This window comes from Danio rerio, chromosome 7 (assembly GCF_052040795.2).
Source record: "Danio rerio strain M-AB ecotype USA chromosome 7, GRCz13ab, whole genome shotgun sequence".
Lineage (NCBI taxonomy): Eukaryota > Metazoa > Chordata > Actinopteri > Cypriniformes > Danionidae > Danio > Danio rerio.
In genome coordinates, this window is record NC_141027.1 from 47066936 (window position 1) to 47080563 (window position 13628).

The 13628-nt window shown below is 38.0% G+C and overlaps 1 protein-coding gene across 17 annotated transcripts in view; it reads left to right on the forward strand.

Annotated features, from left to right (window-relative positions):
* The window catches only part of znf536 (zinc finger protein 536), a 497364-nt gene that overhangs the window by 197675 nt on the left and 286061 nt on the right, over positions 1-13628 (forward strand). For all 17 annotated transcript variants that reach the window (XM_087261688.1, XM_087261685.1, XM_087261694.1 and 14 more), the window contains one exon: positions 1041-1121. The gene's annotated coding sequence lies outside the window, so the exon portion shown is untranslated. The remainder of the gene's footprint in view (positions 1-1040; positions 1122-13628) is intronic.

Consider the following 13628-nt stretch of genomic DNA (forward strand, 5'->3'; position numbering starts at 1 on the left):
AAATATGTTAAAACAGGTTATAAAAGAAAGACATAGTGTGATCATACTCCTGAATAAGTAGCTTTCATAAGAGTGTTGTCGATAGCTAACGAGAGGCTGAAAGGCCACAAATGTGCTGCAAGTCCCTTCTCTGTAAGCATCGAAACATATTCTTATGAATAAACTGCATATTTGAAATCTAAACTAATACGTTCCAGCCTAAAAATTATATATAAAAAAATAACATTCTGTGTTTCCCACAGTCTCAATATTTGTCAGACTATAGGATATATAGTTTAACCATCCGCTCGGCACTCACTCAGGGCGGAGTGATACACGTGTGTGAAGAGGCTGGAAGTGTTCTGATACAATCCACAAATCAAAAGACCCTAAAATTTAATCATAATTATTGCAATTACTGTTAAGGGCAGAACGGTGGTGCAGTGAGTAGCACGATCGCCTCACAGCAAGAAGGTCGCTGGTTCGATGGTTCAATTTCAAATCACTCAATTCAATTCAAATCACTCAATTCAATTCAAATCACTCAATTCAATTCAAATCACTCCGGGTGCTCGCGTTTCCCCCACAATCCAAAGTGGTATAGGTGAAATGAGTAAGCCAAATTAATCATATTGTAGAGTGTGTAGCGATGTTTCCCACTGATGGGTTGCAGCTGAAAGGGCATACGCTATGTAAAACATACAGTATGCTGCACAAGTTGGCGGTTCATTCCGCTGTGGCGACACCAGATTAATAAAGGGAACAAGCCAAAAATAAAATGAATAATTGAATGAAAATTATTATTAAGTAACATGCTCAATTGTGTATCTGGAGTGATACAAAGATCAGAGTCATGGCTGAACAAACATGCTTTTGAGTGCAACTTTGAATCTTAAAATTTAGCAAGTTTTCTCAATTATTTATTGTTTAGTTTTTTTATTTGTTCTTCCTGGGTAAGCTGGAAATAAAAAGAAAGATTTAATTGAATGTATATCTGTATTTAGTTTGCACTGTATTCTCTGTAAAAGCTGATTGTTCTGCATTTATGTGTTTCCTCACAGTGATGGCTGAATATGATGGAGTGACCCTGAAGTCCTTGACAGTAAACCTCCAGGAGTATAAGCGAAGACCTCTGATGCACGGTGTGGTCTTTGTTGCCTGTCTCTGTGAGCTTTAAAATCAAGCCCGATACTAAAGGTCCATTGGATACGTCTAGAACTGTTGAATGTGTTGTTTTTGACATGGGCATCAGAGCAGATCAGTCAAGTACATAATGGTGAAATTATGAATGTGTCAGTCACTCTCAATACCAGCAGTTTGAGAGCCCTCTCAGTGTCAACAACACAACAACTTCAAAAACAAACCTCTCCCGCCGCACCCCTCACCGCTCTCAATGGCTTTTAACAGTGTTCATCGGCTGCATTGAAACGTAATACATGACCCTTGTGCTTGAGTAGACAAATACAGATAGATAGCAATTACGTAAACCACAATCAATAAAAAAAATTCTGCCAACTTCCCAGGCTATTTCTGCTCTTCAGATGTGCTCGGCGAAAAATTAGGCTTTGTGAAAATCAAAACGCTTTAAATCAAACCGCGTTATGGGCCCGCTGCAACAAAAACAAGGAGCATATTGGATTTACTAATTTCGGATGAGGAAGGACACTAGTTCAACTTAAGTAATACCGAATAAAGGGCTTGATTGAATTTCAGTGATGTCATTACGGGGTCACATTTCAATGTGTAATATGATATAAATTTGGTTAAGGCTGCTTCCCTCGTCTACAGGGTCTGCTCGGCTTGTGCTTTTAAGCCGCACGGTTCTCTCAGCACACTTGATGATGGATAGCTACAGGTCTGCCCATTGCGTTAGTGCTCATTAAAGTTCATCCTGATGCCATTGTCATGATGGCAGGAACGCTAAATAGGGGTCAGTGTCATTTATACTGTATACCTCAGAAAAAAGGTTCTGTTACAAGTCAGATCCTGATGCTTGCTATTTGACTTTGTCTATTCCGAGAACTCGTGTACGACACACATTTATATTTTCGCCTATATAGATTTATGCACATTTTATTTTGGAGTATATGTTTTTGAGTTTGTGCATTAAATGAAGTTCATTTTTGATTCTTTGTTTGGTGGTAAACATAAATACCCCAGAATCAGTATACTGTCAGCAAATATCCAGAGTACTGTCCATATTTGTAAGAGTGGCATTGATGAGTGTCCCATACATTTTCCACTTAATACCACAGTAAATGTACAACTAAAGTGGTAAATTTGATCATAGCAGTGTGTATGTATTTGCAGGGTCTGCTCTGAGTGCTCAGCACTCATGCCAAATTGTCACATTTATTATTATTATTGATTATTTACTTTTTATTTTTTGTTATTATTATGGAATCACTTTAGAACAGTACTGTTGCAAGCCTAACTGGCACTAGGTACATGCCGGGGGTGTGGCTTTGTGAAGGGGTGCTGAAAATTAGTCTCCATGCCGTCCCTAGCAAGATGCCGCCCTGGGCGATCGCCCACATTGCCCATGCCTAAATCCGCCACTTCTTTACAAAAAGGTTTGTTAAGTAATTTGATGTTACTTATATACTAACAGCAACAAACAATAAACAGTACGTTTATTGCAATAGTTACAGTATTTATTTTTGTACCTTCATTGTTAGTTCTGTTTAAAGGTGCAGTACGTGATCTGCCAATTTGATATTCAGTTAGCATAATATCTTTGAAATACAATCACTCCCCTGCTGTCCAAAGCCATGCCTCCTGAAATCCCAAACGCGCACCTTAAAGATGACAGAGACCCACTTGATCATGTCATTCGCCAGTTAGAAAACTTTATAGTACTTTATATTACTAAGTCTTATAAGTCTGATAAAAAAACTATTATATCTAACATGTCTTCAGTTGTGTAGCAAGCAAAACTTGCCATTTTGTGCAGTATTTTATGCATGCAAGGATCGCTGGTCTCACTCTCTCACACGATTTGTCCTAAAGCGACTACTGTATGCATAGAGGGCCCTACCATACATCCAGTGCGAGGCGCAACGCATATGTTTTTTGCTAGTTTCAGCTCGGTGAGTCATTTTGACGTTTTGCACCACACTGTTTAAATAGCAAATGCATTTGCGCTTTTATGTGCGCCCATAGACATTCTGGTATATAAAAGGAGGCATGTTAAGGCACATTGCTGGCTTTTTGCTATTTTGAGGCTCTAAAATAGACTGCACAATAGACCAGCTGAGAGCAGGTCTAAAGGCCAGCGCTGAGTGCGTTAATTGTGCGCCTCGCTTAAGCATTGCTTAAAACACACAGGATGTACAAAAATACTCAAATATCTTTTCAAATAAAAAGCAATTTGAATTGAAGCAATAAAATATCATTAAATAGCATTAAAGCAATAAAATATTACAAAAAAATATTATTCTCTACATAAATATAAAAACCATTGCTTTCATGCCTTCTTCATCTCGGGGGGCTTTTTCAGTTTATTCATGACAATTTGTTTTTGTATGATGTTATTATTAGTAGTATTATTTATTATATTATTATTATATTTGTTTTATTAAAAACAAGCTTAGATGTTTGCCCACCTGTCAGGTTTTACACCATATGGGGCACAGCATGTGTATTAGGGTATACTGTAACTCAGTTTTTTGAACACACTTCGTTATTATTGTTTATTTATTAGTTTGCTGGCAATTAGAACTGAATTTAGAAATAGTTTTGAAACAAATATTTGCGCTTAACAAACAAAATTATTTATGTAGGCTAATGGATGTCTGTGCGTACAACATATTTTCTTGTCCACAAAAGAGAGGGAAAGTGAAAGTAAAGTATGAGAAGGCTTATCTCTCATTCTTGCCAGAAGATGCTTAGTTTAACTCGCTTCTCTCTAGTGAAGTGTTTCGTTTTTCCACTTACAAAGTCCACCATATAAATAGAAAATGCGCTATGGCACGACGAAACTGACTCTTAAAGAGAATGGGAGATAAGACTCTTATTGGTTTACCTATAACTCATTTAGAGAATAAGCTCAACCCTGTTAGACCATGCGCCGCGGTGCAAAGCGGATTTTTCCATCCTTAAAATAGCTAAAGTGGATTCTGACACACCAGGACTTTGCGCCTGGATCGTCAAAATAGAGCCCTTAGTGTTTAGCCCGTGACATGTAGGAATTACTCTGTCCCACTTTATATTAAGTGGCCTTAACTTATATGTACTTACATAGGAATTAATAGTTTGTTCCAATGTACTTATTGTGTAAATACATGTATTTACTGTGTACTTATGCTTGATTAAATACATGTATGTAATTACATCTTTAATCAACTTTTGTAATTACATTTGTAAATACACTGTTGACCATCCCTTACACCTTAACCCACCCTTAAACCTACCCATGCCACCAAACCTGTCCATAACCCAACCTCTATCCCAACTCAAAAGCACCACAAGTTCTCAAATACATTATAAACACAGTAAGTACATTGTATTTTTTTATGTAAGTACATAGTAGTCAAGGACACTTAATATAAAGCGGGACCAATTACACTTATTACTAAGCCATATTCACAAGATATTTCAGACCAAATATTCAGAGTAGCATTGTAAACATTATAGGGTGCGCATCACAGTTTGTCATTGATGCTGTATGTATGGCTGAACGGTACCTTATGAAATTGAAAATAGTTACATCCATCTTTCGCTGGAAAGTTTCAGTGGCTGAACAACACTTCTGTGCATATAACCCATTCATAACAACAATGTTGATGCATTTTCAAATCTTGCATTTCTGAGACCCCAAAACTCGTAATACAGAGTTTTTCCTAGAAAAGCATCAGTTTGTTTATCTGTTCTCAAATATTTAGACCAGTCATAAAGACTCACCTTGGTACATCAATGTTAAGTATATTTTTGAGGTGTTAAAAGCACCTCAGGGGCTCTGAGACACCAACAGAACATGAGGGTTAAAAACCCTGTGTTAACCCAATCTTTTTTCCCTTTTTTATGCTGCATAGTGATATTTTTTTATAAAGGCCAGCCTTTAGGGTTACTAACAATGGACTTAAAATATTGTTTTGGAGGAGCGTGTTATATTTCCTCTGCTTTCTTTGGCTTCGCACAGCCCAAGGTGAGCTAACACCACACACCTCCCGGATCTCCAGTGTGATTTTGTTTTTTGACCCCATGCTGTCGAAAGGATTTTGAATAACAGACTTCTGCATGCTACTTGTTTTCAGCAAGGCCTCATGTAAAATGGATAGGGGTGGCACATTTATTGAAGTTTGATTTAAAGTGAGGGGCAAAAAAAGAGACCTTGTCATAAATTATTTTACTCATATCCAGCCCTGGCGATGTATGTTGTAACGTTAAATAATGCATCAGGCAGCTCGTAATTAGGACAACAATAGTCTTTTAGCACTTGAAGAAAACTCAAGCCGTGTCTGGCGTTCTCCCCCCTCTCCCCGGTTTTCAAATGAACGCAGAAGACACCTGAGTGATCTCTCCACAACACATTTCTCCTCTCTAAATGGCAGGCAGTGTTTTAAATTCATATTTCACTCTAAATGATATAGGTTATCATTCCGCCGCTCATTATCATTTAGACACAAAATAAGCAGCAGTAATGTGCCCTGGAATGCAAGTCACCAGCCTAATGTTACTCCCAATAATATACATGCATATTTGTCTCCGTGATTATTGCCAGTCGCGGCGCACGTCGTTTGATTCTAATGCAATGTGACAAAATGTAAGAACACTGTAAAAGAGAGGCAAACACGCGGGAGATAGTGAATTAATTATATATCGGTGGGTTTTTTTCACCGCTAGATAACACCTTTGGAGGAAGTGCCCAGGTGCATTAATAACCTGACAGGACAAATGGGCAATCTCCCACGTCGAGCCATTACGGCACATTTATCAGTGACCCGCACGCTTTCCACGACTACAGTTAGAGTCCGTGGAAGTGTGTTTAGACAAAGACAAAGGCATTACCTGCATGGAAACCCCTTGTGCTATTAAAGGCTTAGCCCCGGTGATGTGAACTGGATATTAAATATCCTTTATCTTAAATTTCCCTCTCAGCCTCGGGTAAGCCGATATCTCTCTGCGCCTCACCCTCATATTGCTCTATTGCTGTAATAAATACATAGATATCAATGGTGGTAAGTTTGTCCCAGTCTGAAAAGATTACGTGCGCCTGGCCTGCTTTAATAATGTACGATGGCTTTATGTTTATGTATAAAGGAGGAGTTGTGTAAGAGAGCTCGCTGGTGAATGACCATTGTTCTGGTGACACAGTGAAGCAGTTAAGTGCACAAACGCAGGGGGTAGTGCAGGCCATCTGCTGCTCCTGAGGGATTCGCTCACCTGTATTTGATCCCTCACTCTCGCTCTCTCTCACCTTCTGTCTCGCAACTTTCTTCAAGGCTTGTGCGGGAGGCTCGTCGGGAGCTCCCTCTGGCTCCGGCTCGCTCCCCAGAGCCTACAGGGGTTGATGAAATTAACCTGCGCGTAGAGCTCTTTTCTCAGAGACGGATAGAAAGCGACTTAAAAAGAGTCACGCTTCCATTTTTACGTCAAACCGTGGATTTCCATTTTCAGAATTCGAGAGCTCGTTCGCTAAACTGGGACTTGGAAATGATATGGAAAATGTCTCTTTCCAATATTCTGCACCCCTTAGGCTGTAGATGCTCATTTGTGTCAAGGATTACCCTGTGGAAAACACTAACATCCTGCAAACCGTAGGACTTCATCCATCCACGTTAAATCATCCTCCTCCAAATACTCACACCCTTTTACATCTCCACTAACCGGCCTGACAGAAAGCAATAAATCTGATGTGCACACTAGCTTTAACCAACTCCTGTAAGATAAGGTTTACAAATGCTACGGCATCCATTACACAAACGCAGGGGTGAGTCGCTAGAAATACGAGGAATCGGCTCATAACTCTCTTATTATGAATAGCCCCAAACGAAAGGTCATGGTCATGACAACCATGTGATGGATGTCACCGGTGCCCAATTAAATCTCTCTAAAAAAAAAGGCGCCTCCCAGCGCTCCAGCTCCTTATTAAATATGAAACTGCTAAATCAACAGTCAGAGGCATGGGTGCTGTTTTCTCATCTGCTTTTGGACAAGTGCTGGCCCAGCCGTGAATTATTCATGCTGTTGATAAGAGGGTCAATAACATAACAAATCCTCCTTATTAATGTTAGTAGCGAAGCCCAAAGGTCAGTCGGTAACTTTCCCAATGTTCCAACTCCCTTTTTTTTTCCGTTTCCAGACAAACACCAAGAACAACGATGTAAATCTTTGTTTGTCGACAAGCAAATATTAGCCAAGCCACAGCAAAAAGCTTTTGATTCATAACTGCCTGCAACGTTTCTATCGCTTCCCTTGTGTCTCTCGTGTGATGTGTGTCTATCACCGTTTCCGTTTGCTTTGCGGGTATCCGGCCTCCACGCCGTGTACGTTATCCTCCAGAAACAAAGGGGAGATGAGTTGCATGCAAGATGAATTGAGTGAGGACAACTGTTGCTCGCAACCTGAAATGCCAAGGCACGGGGGTTACACGGAAAGCTTGTTAGTCTCTCCGCTTGACCACATAAAGCTAAGATTAATATGCACCACCGTAAGATATATCCTTTCTTTCGTTTGGCTGAGCCCCGCTCTGCTTCTTTTGCCTCGTATAGGCAGTGCGGGAATATAGATGATGATAATAATAATAATGTCATTTTGGACCGGAATCTCTGTCATTACCTGCTGTAAAGTGCTTCTAATTGATATCTCTGGAGAGATAATGATTGCAATGCCCTCCAGGAAGGTATTATTACAATATTAACCTTTGTATATACTTTTATGCAGAGATCTCTGGAACATTAAGTGATCTGTAAATCTTACTTGTGCACTAATGTCGCTGCGGAAGAATGGCGTTTTGGAGGCGTGCCCTTTCGCTGATTAACTATGTCCAGGGTTTTGGTCGCTGTGGAGAAATGGATGATGCGGGTGAAGTCATTTTCCAGACTGAGGAGCGCTTTTTGACTGAAGGACTACCAAGATTTTGTTAGTCCTCCTGCCAGATGGGCAGCGAGAGGTGGACGGCCCGTGGACAGGGGCGGCCAGTCCAGAAGTATATAGTGGAAAAGAGGTTATTTTTGGACAACGCCATCGCCCCGCAGATAATTGGGACCCGCCACGGTCGCCCGTCCCTGCTCTTTGGCAGTGGATCGGCCTGACATTGTAGCAGCAGTGGCTGGCAGCATTCTGACAACACAGGACAAACACTAGGGGAATGTTGCGGAATGGCACACTGTGAAGAGGGAAGCACCGCAGATGCAGCTGAGAGGAGAGACTGTTTATGTATTTACTGATATTGCACTGCTTTAAAAAAAAGCATCCATGCAGATTTAATGATTAAGAAACAGAAATGCACTCGCCAGAGAGATTCTTTTGCACTGCCACCGAGAACAACTACATATTTTCAGTTGACATACTGCAAATGAAAACAAATTAATCTAGGGAATGCTGAGAGAGCCTATGAGAAAGAGAGAGAGAAAGAGAGAGGTGGTGGCAGCATAGACAATGATTTAAACCCATGACATAGGAATTGCTTCCAAAATGTTGTCTCTACTTTGGAACGCTGGAAGTGATTGTGAACAGAGAGTATGTGACCTCTGCTTACGACTGTCTGGTGGGCTTCTCTGGCAAGTAAAACTGTCTTGCAGTACTGCCTATGGCCTCTAGGAAGCGCAATACTGACCCTGTGTGTCAAAGTTTAGAGGGGGAGATGCCCAGCTATGCACAGCACATAATGAAACTCATGAGTTATAAACACTTTTTGAAATGAAATATAAAAATATAAAGGGTATTTGTGAGGTCTTAAAAAGCAGTCAAATGTCTTATATTTCAAAAACAAATTTTTAGGCCTTAAAAATCTTAGTTAGTCTAAAATTCACTGAAATATTGTGTTGTGTGTCTTAAATCATTTTTAACAGGTCTTAATTTTTACTCTGCCCCAAGTAAAGCTGCACAATCAGGCCGACATCCTCCCAATCAGCAACAATCCATCTTAGTAAAACCTTATTTTTAAAATTTAACTTCAGATATAATTTACAAAAGCTTTTAGAAATATTTTACAGTAATTCCTTCGTTCCTTCACATAAATTCCCTATAATTACCAGGGAAAAATAAAACTAAAAACAATTACAGTTCCTCATGATAATAACAGAGCATGATAGCCCTTTAAGTTATCTTCCATTCATACAAAAACTCTTTACAGTAGTAAAGGCAAATGGACATAATATTTATGAATAGGCATGAAACTTGAGGATTTATTACAGAAAAATGCATTAAGTTGAATGGAAGTTATAGTCAATCAGTTTGGACCAAAAGCCAACAAATATATATATTTCATTATTTATGTAATTGTCTCCATAATAAATAAAATTTTAACAATGTTAAACTTGCATTTTTGTCAAAACAAAATATTATGTTAAAAAACATGTATACAACTAGATTTTTATTGTTTTGACACATTAAATAATTACATTTGGTGGCAAGCAGAAAACAATCCATTGGTCCAACCGTGCCATTGAAAAAAAAAAAAAAAATAGTGTTTAGCCTTATATAAGTCTAAAAAGTCTTAAATTTGACTTCTGCATGAATCCTGCAGAAACCCTGTATATATGTTGCCATTCAAAGGTTTGAAGTCGGTAAGAATTTCATACTTTCATTTGATCAAAAATGACTAGACTTCTATTGAAAACTAGTTACTGCATGTTCTTTTGAGCAAGTCATTCTGAAAAAAAAACAATGTTTCATGGTTTCCACAAAAATATTAAACAGCACAGCCATTTTAAACATTGTTCATAAAAAGAAATATAAAATAAAAGAAATAAATAAAACAAGGGCACTAAATCAGCATTTTAGAATGATTTTCAAATATTTCTATATTAAGGGTTTAAAATTTTGCTTTAAAAACACATAAATCATTTTAAAATATGAAATTGTAAACAAATAAATATATATGAATGAATGAATGAATGAATGAATAAATAAATAAATAAATAAATGAATGAATGAATGAATGAATGAATGAATGAATGAATGAATGAATGAATGAATGAATGAGTGAATGAATACAAGGGCAGCACGATGGTGCAGTGGGTAGCACAATTGCTTCACAGTAAGAAGTTCACTGGTACGAGCCTCGGCTGGGTCAGTTGTCTTTTCTGTGTGGAGTTTGCATGTTCTCTCTGTGCTTGCATGGGTTTCCTCCGGTTGCTCCGTTTTTCCCCACACGTCCAAAGACGTGCGCTATAGGTGAATTGGGTAAGCTAAATTACCCTTATAACATGCTGGATTAGTTGGTGGTTCATTCCGCAGTAGCAACCCCTATGAATAAAGGGACTAAGCCGAAGGAAAATTAATATATGAATTATTATTTCTGTATTTATTTATTTATTCACTCATTCATTCATCCATTTTCTTTTCAGCCTAGTCTCTTTTTTAATCTGGGGTTGCCACAGCGGAATGAACCGCCAACTTACCCAACACTGGGAAACATCCATACACTCTCATTCACACACATACACTATGGCCAATTAAGTTTTACTCAGTTCAATTATAGCGCATGTCTTTGGATTTGTGGGGGAAACCGGAGCACCTGGAGGAAGCCCACGCCAACAAGGGGGGCAATAATAATAATAATAATAATAATAATTATTATTATTATTATTATTATTAATAATAGTAGTAGTAGTAGAAGTAGTTTCATTATAAAATAATAATAAATGCATCGATTAATTAAATCACAATATTGCTATATTAATATAGTTTTTATTAAATAAAGCCTTGGTTTGCAAAGTACTTATATTATATTTACTTTAAAAAACATATGAAATAATCTTAAAGCTTAATGTTTGTGTTATACTATAAAAACAGAATATAATATTAAAATAAAATGCAATTGAACATAACTAAAATATAACTCCACTCTACATTAAAGACAATTCAGCATTTGCTTTCTCTCTTTTCCCACCCTATCATGATCTTTTTTAGATTCCATTGTCCAAGGCTAGTTGATGACCTAGAAAGATTCCTCCTTGCTGCTTAAATTAGTTGTTTCATACTTTTGTCACAAAGTGTGCGTTTTTTCACAGATAGCGAACATAACTGTTGAAGTGAGGTGAGATAGTTCGCTGATAATTTGACATGTTGCTACTGCATAGATATGTGTGGTTTTCTTTAGCAGACATTACATTCCTCTTTTTATTCTTGCTCTGCTATTGTTCTCCACAGCTCCTGAGCTGACATTAACCCACTAAAACAGGCCTTTGTTCTGGGTAACTGGAGAGCATTGCTAAGTGTACGCAGAGGTTGGTGTGACTGAACCACTTGTGCGGTGTGGCCGTGCCTTGCACTTTACGCTCGGCGTGATCCACAACAATAGCACATAATAGCAAAAGAGACCAGAACAGATAGGCCACTGATGGTGGGGATAGATAGCAGGTGGCATACTGGATATATACAGTGATTTCTTCCTTTGGAGTTTATATACATTATTTTTGTAGTATTTTCCCACATGTGCATTAAAAGGCACCTAAAATTTAAATTTTCTTTTCTAAGCTGTTGGACAGAACTGTGTGTAGGTATAGTGTGTCCACAGTCATATTGGAGTGATATAAAGACAAATAAGTCTTTTATTTAAATTTCCTGATGTTAAAATAGGATCCAAATATTTCCCATTTTGAGGTCCACCGCAACGTGACGTAGGGGTGCAGTTTCCCCGCCCCCCGAATTGCTTGACAGCTGCGTATTAACATGTCTCTGTAGCTATGAGTATAATCATATCAACAAGTGATGCGCAAAGCAACTGGGATTAAAAGATCCGTTCAGCTCTCTGTGATCATCAATCATCATCAAATGTGATCAAGGATGAGTTGTACAAGTTGAAAACGTTTTTAAAACAGTGTATGTTTGTAATGAGTTACAGCAATTTTACCGTCTTTATCACCACAGCCGCAAGTCAGTACAATTATAAAAGATGACGCTTCAATCCCTTTTTGTGGATGTAACTCATCTTTGCAGAAAGGCCTGAATTAGCTCCACAACAAATACATCAAACAATCATTGAGAAAGTTCTTACTTTCTCGCAGACGTTACATGAGATCTGCTTCCTTCATGTCTGTCACTGTGCTGTTTATCTGATGCAGCCAAGCCCAAGATTGAGGCACACTCTGACAGGCATATGGGAACGGTGAGCAAGAAGAGCTAGCAATAAAGGTACAGGCAACAAAAACAGCTACATCCAATATTCTGAAACGTATAATAAATAATCTGATAGGTTTTTTGAGCTGAAACTTTACAGACACTTATTTTATCTTAAATCTTGAAAAAGTGGGAAAATAGGTGTGCTTTAATGGAATGACTATATGCGACTCTGGACCACAAAACACAAAAGTTGCATGGGTATATTTTTTGGAATATCCAAAAATATATCATATTGGTCAAAATGATCTGTATAGATACAGTTGAAACCAAACTTTTTTTTTTAAAGTACTCATGGTAAATCATACTAAACATTTACTATTTTAGGTCCGTTAGGATTACCTAAATGATTCACATTTGCTAAATGCCAGAATGATGAGATTGAGAATTGTTTATTAATTTCTGGACAGTCAAAAGTTTACTTTTGGTATTTTTTTTAGCTTTGCTTTTAAACTGTATAACTTCAACAAGCTTCTCAAAATAGTTTAAATAAATTTTGGCCCATTCCTCCTGACAGAATTGGTGTAACTGAGTCAGATTTGTTGTCTTGCTCACACAAGCTTTTTCAACTTTAGGATTGAGATCAGGGCTTTGTGATGGCCACTCCAAAACATTCACTCTGGTGTCCTTAAAGCACATGTTAACTAATTTGGCAGTATGCTTAGGGTCATGGTCTGTTTTGGACGACCCATTTGTGGCCAAGTTTTATTTCCTGGCTAATGTATTGAGATGTTACTTCAGTATTTCTACATAATGTTCTTTCTTCATGATGCCATCTATGCTGGAAAGTGGACCAGTTCCTCCTGCAGTAAAACAGCCCCACAACATGATGCTGCCACCCCCATACTTCACAGTTGGGATGGTGTACCTAGGCTTGTAAGCTTTCTTCTTTGTCCTCCAAATGTAACATTGGTCATTATGGCCAAACAGTTCAAACTTAGTAGCATCAGACCACTGGAGATGTCTCCAAAAATTATTCATTTTCCCAGTGTAATTTAGCTAAATTTTAAACTGGCTTTTTTCCCCCATGTTGTCAAAAAAAGGAAGCAGTGTGTTTGAGGTTTTCCTTAAATACTATTCTACTGTTGTGCCGCCAATTAACTCAAATGTTGTCAATCAGCCAATCAGAAACTTCCAAACCCTCGACACCATCATTTGAGCTTTTTCAGAGGCATAATAATCTTATTGTATGTAAAATTGACTTTCAAGAAGTTATAACATTTTTTCAAAAATATCTCTCTCGTTATTCATCTATTAAGCATAACAGAAACAAATTTGATAATCCTAACTCACCTAAAAGAGAAAACGTTAAGTCACATTAACATCTGACTTTTTTTAAATGGTTATGTGTCTTTTTATAC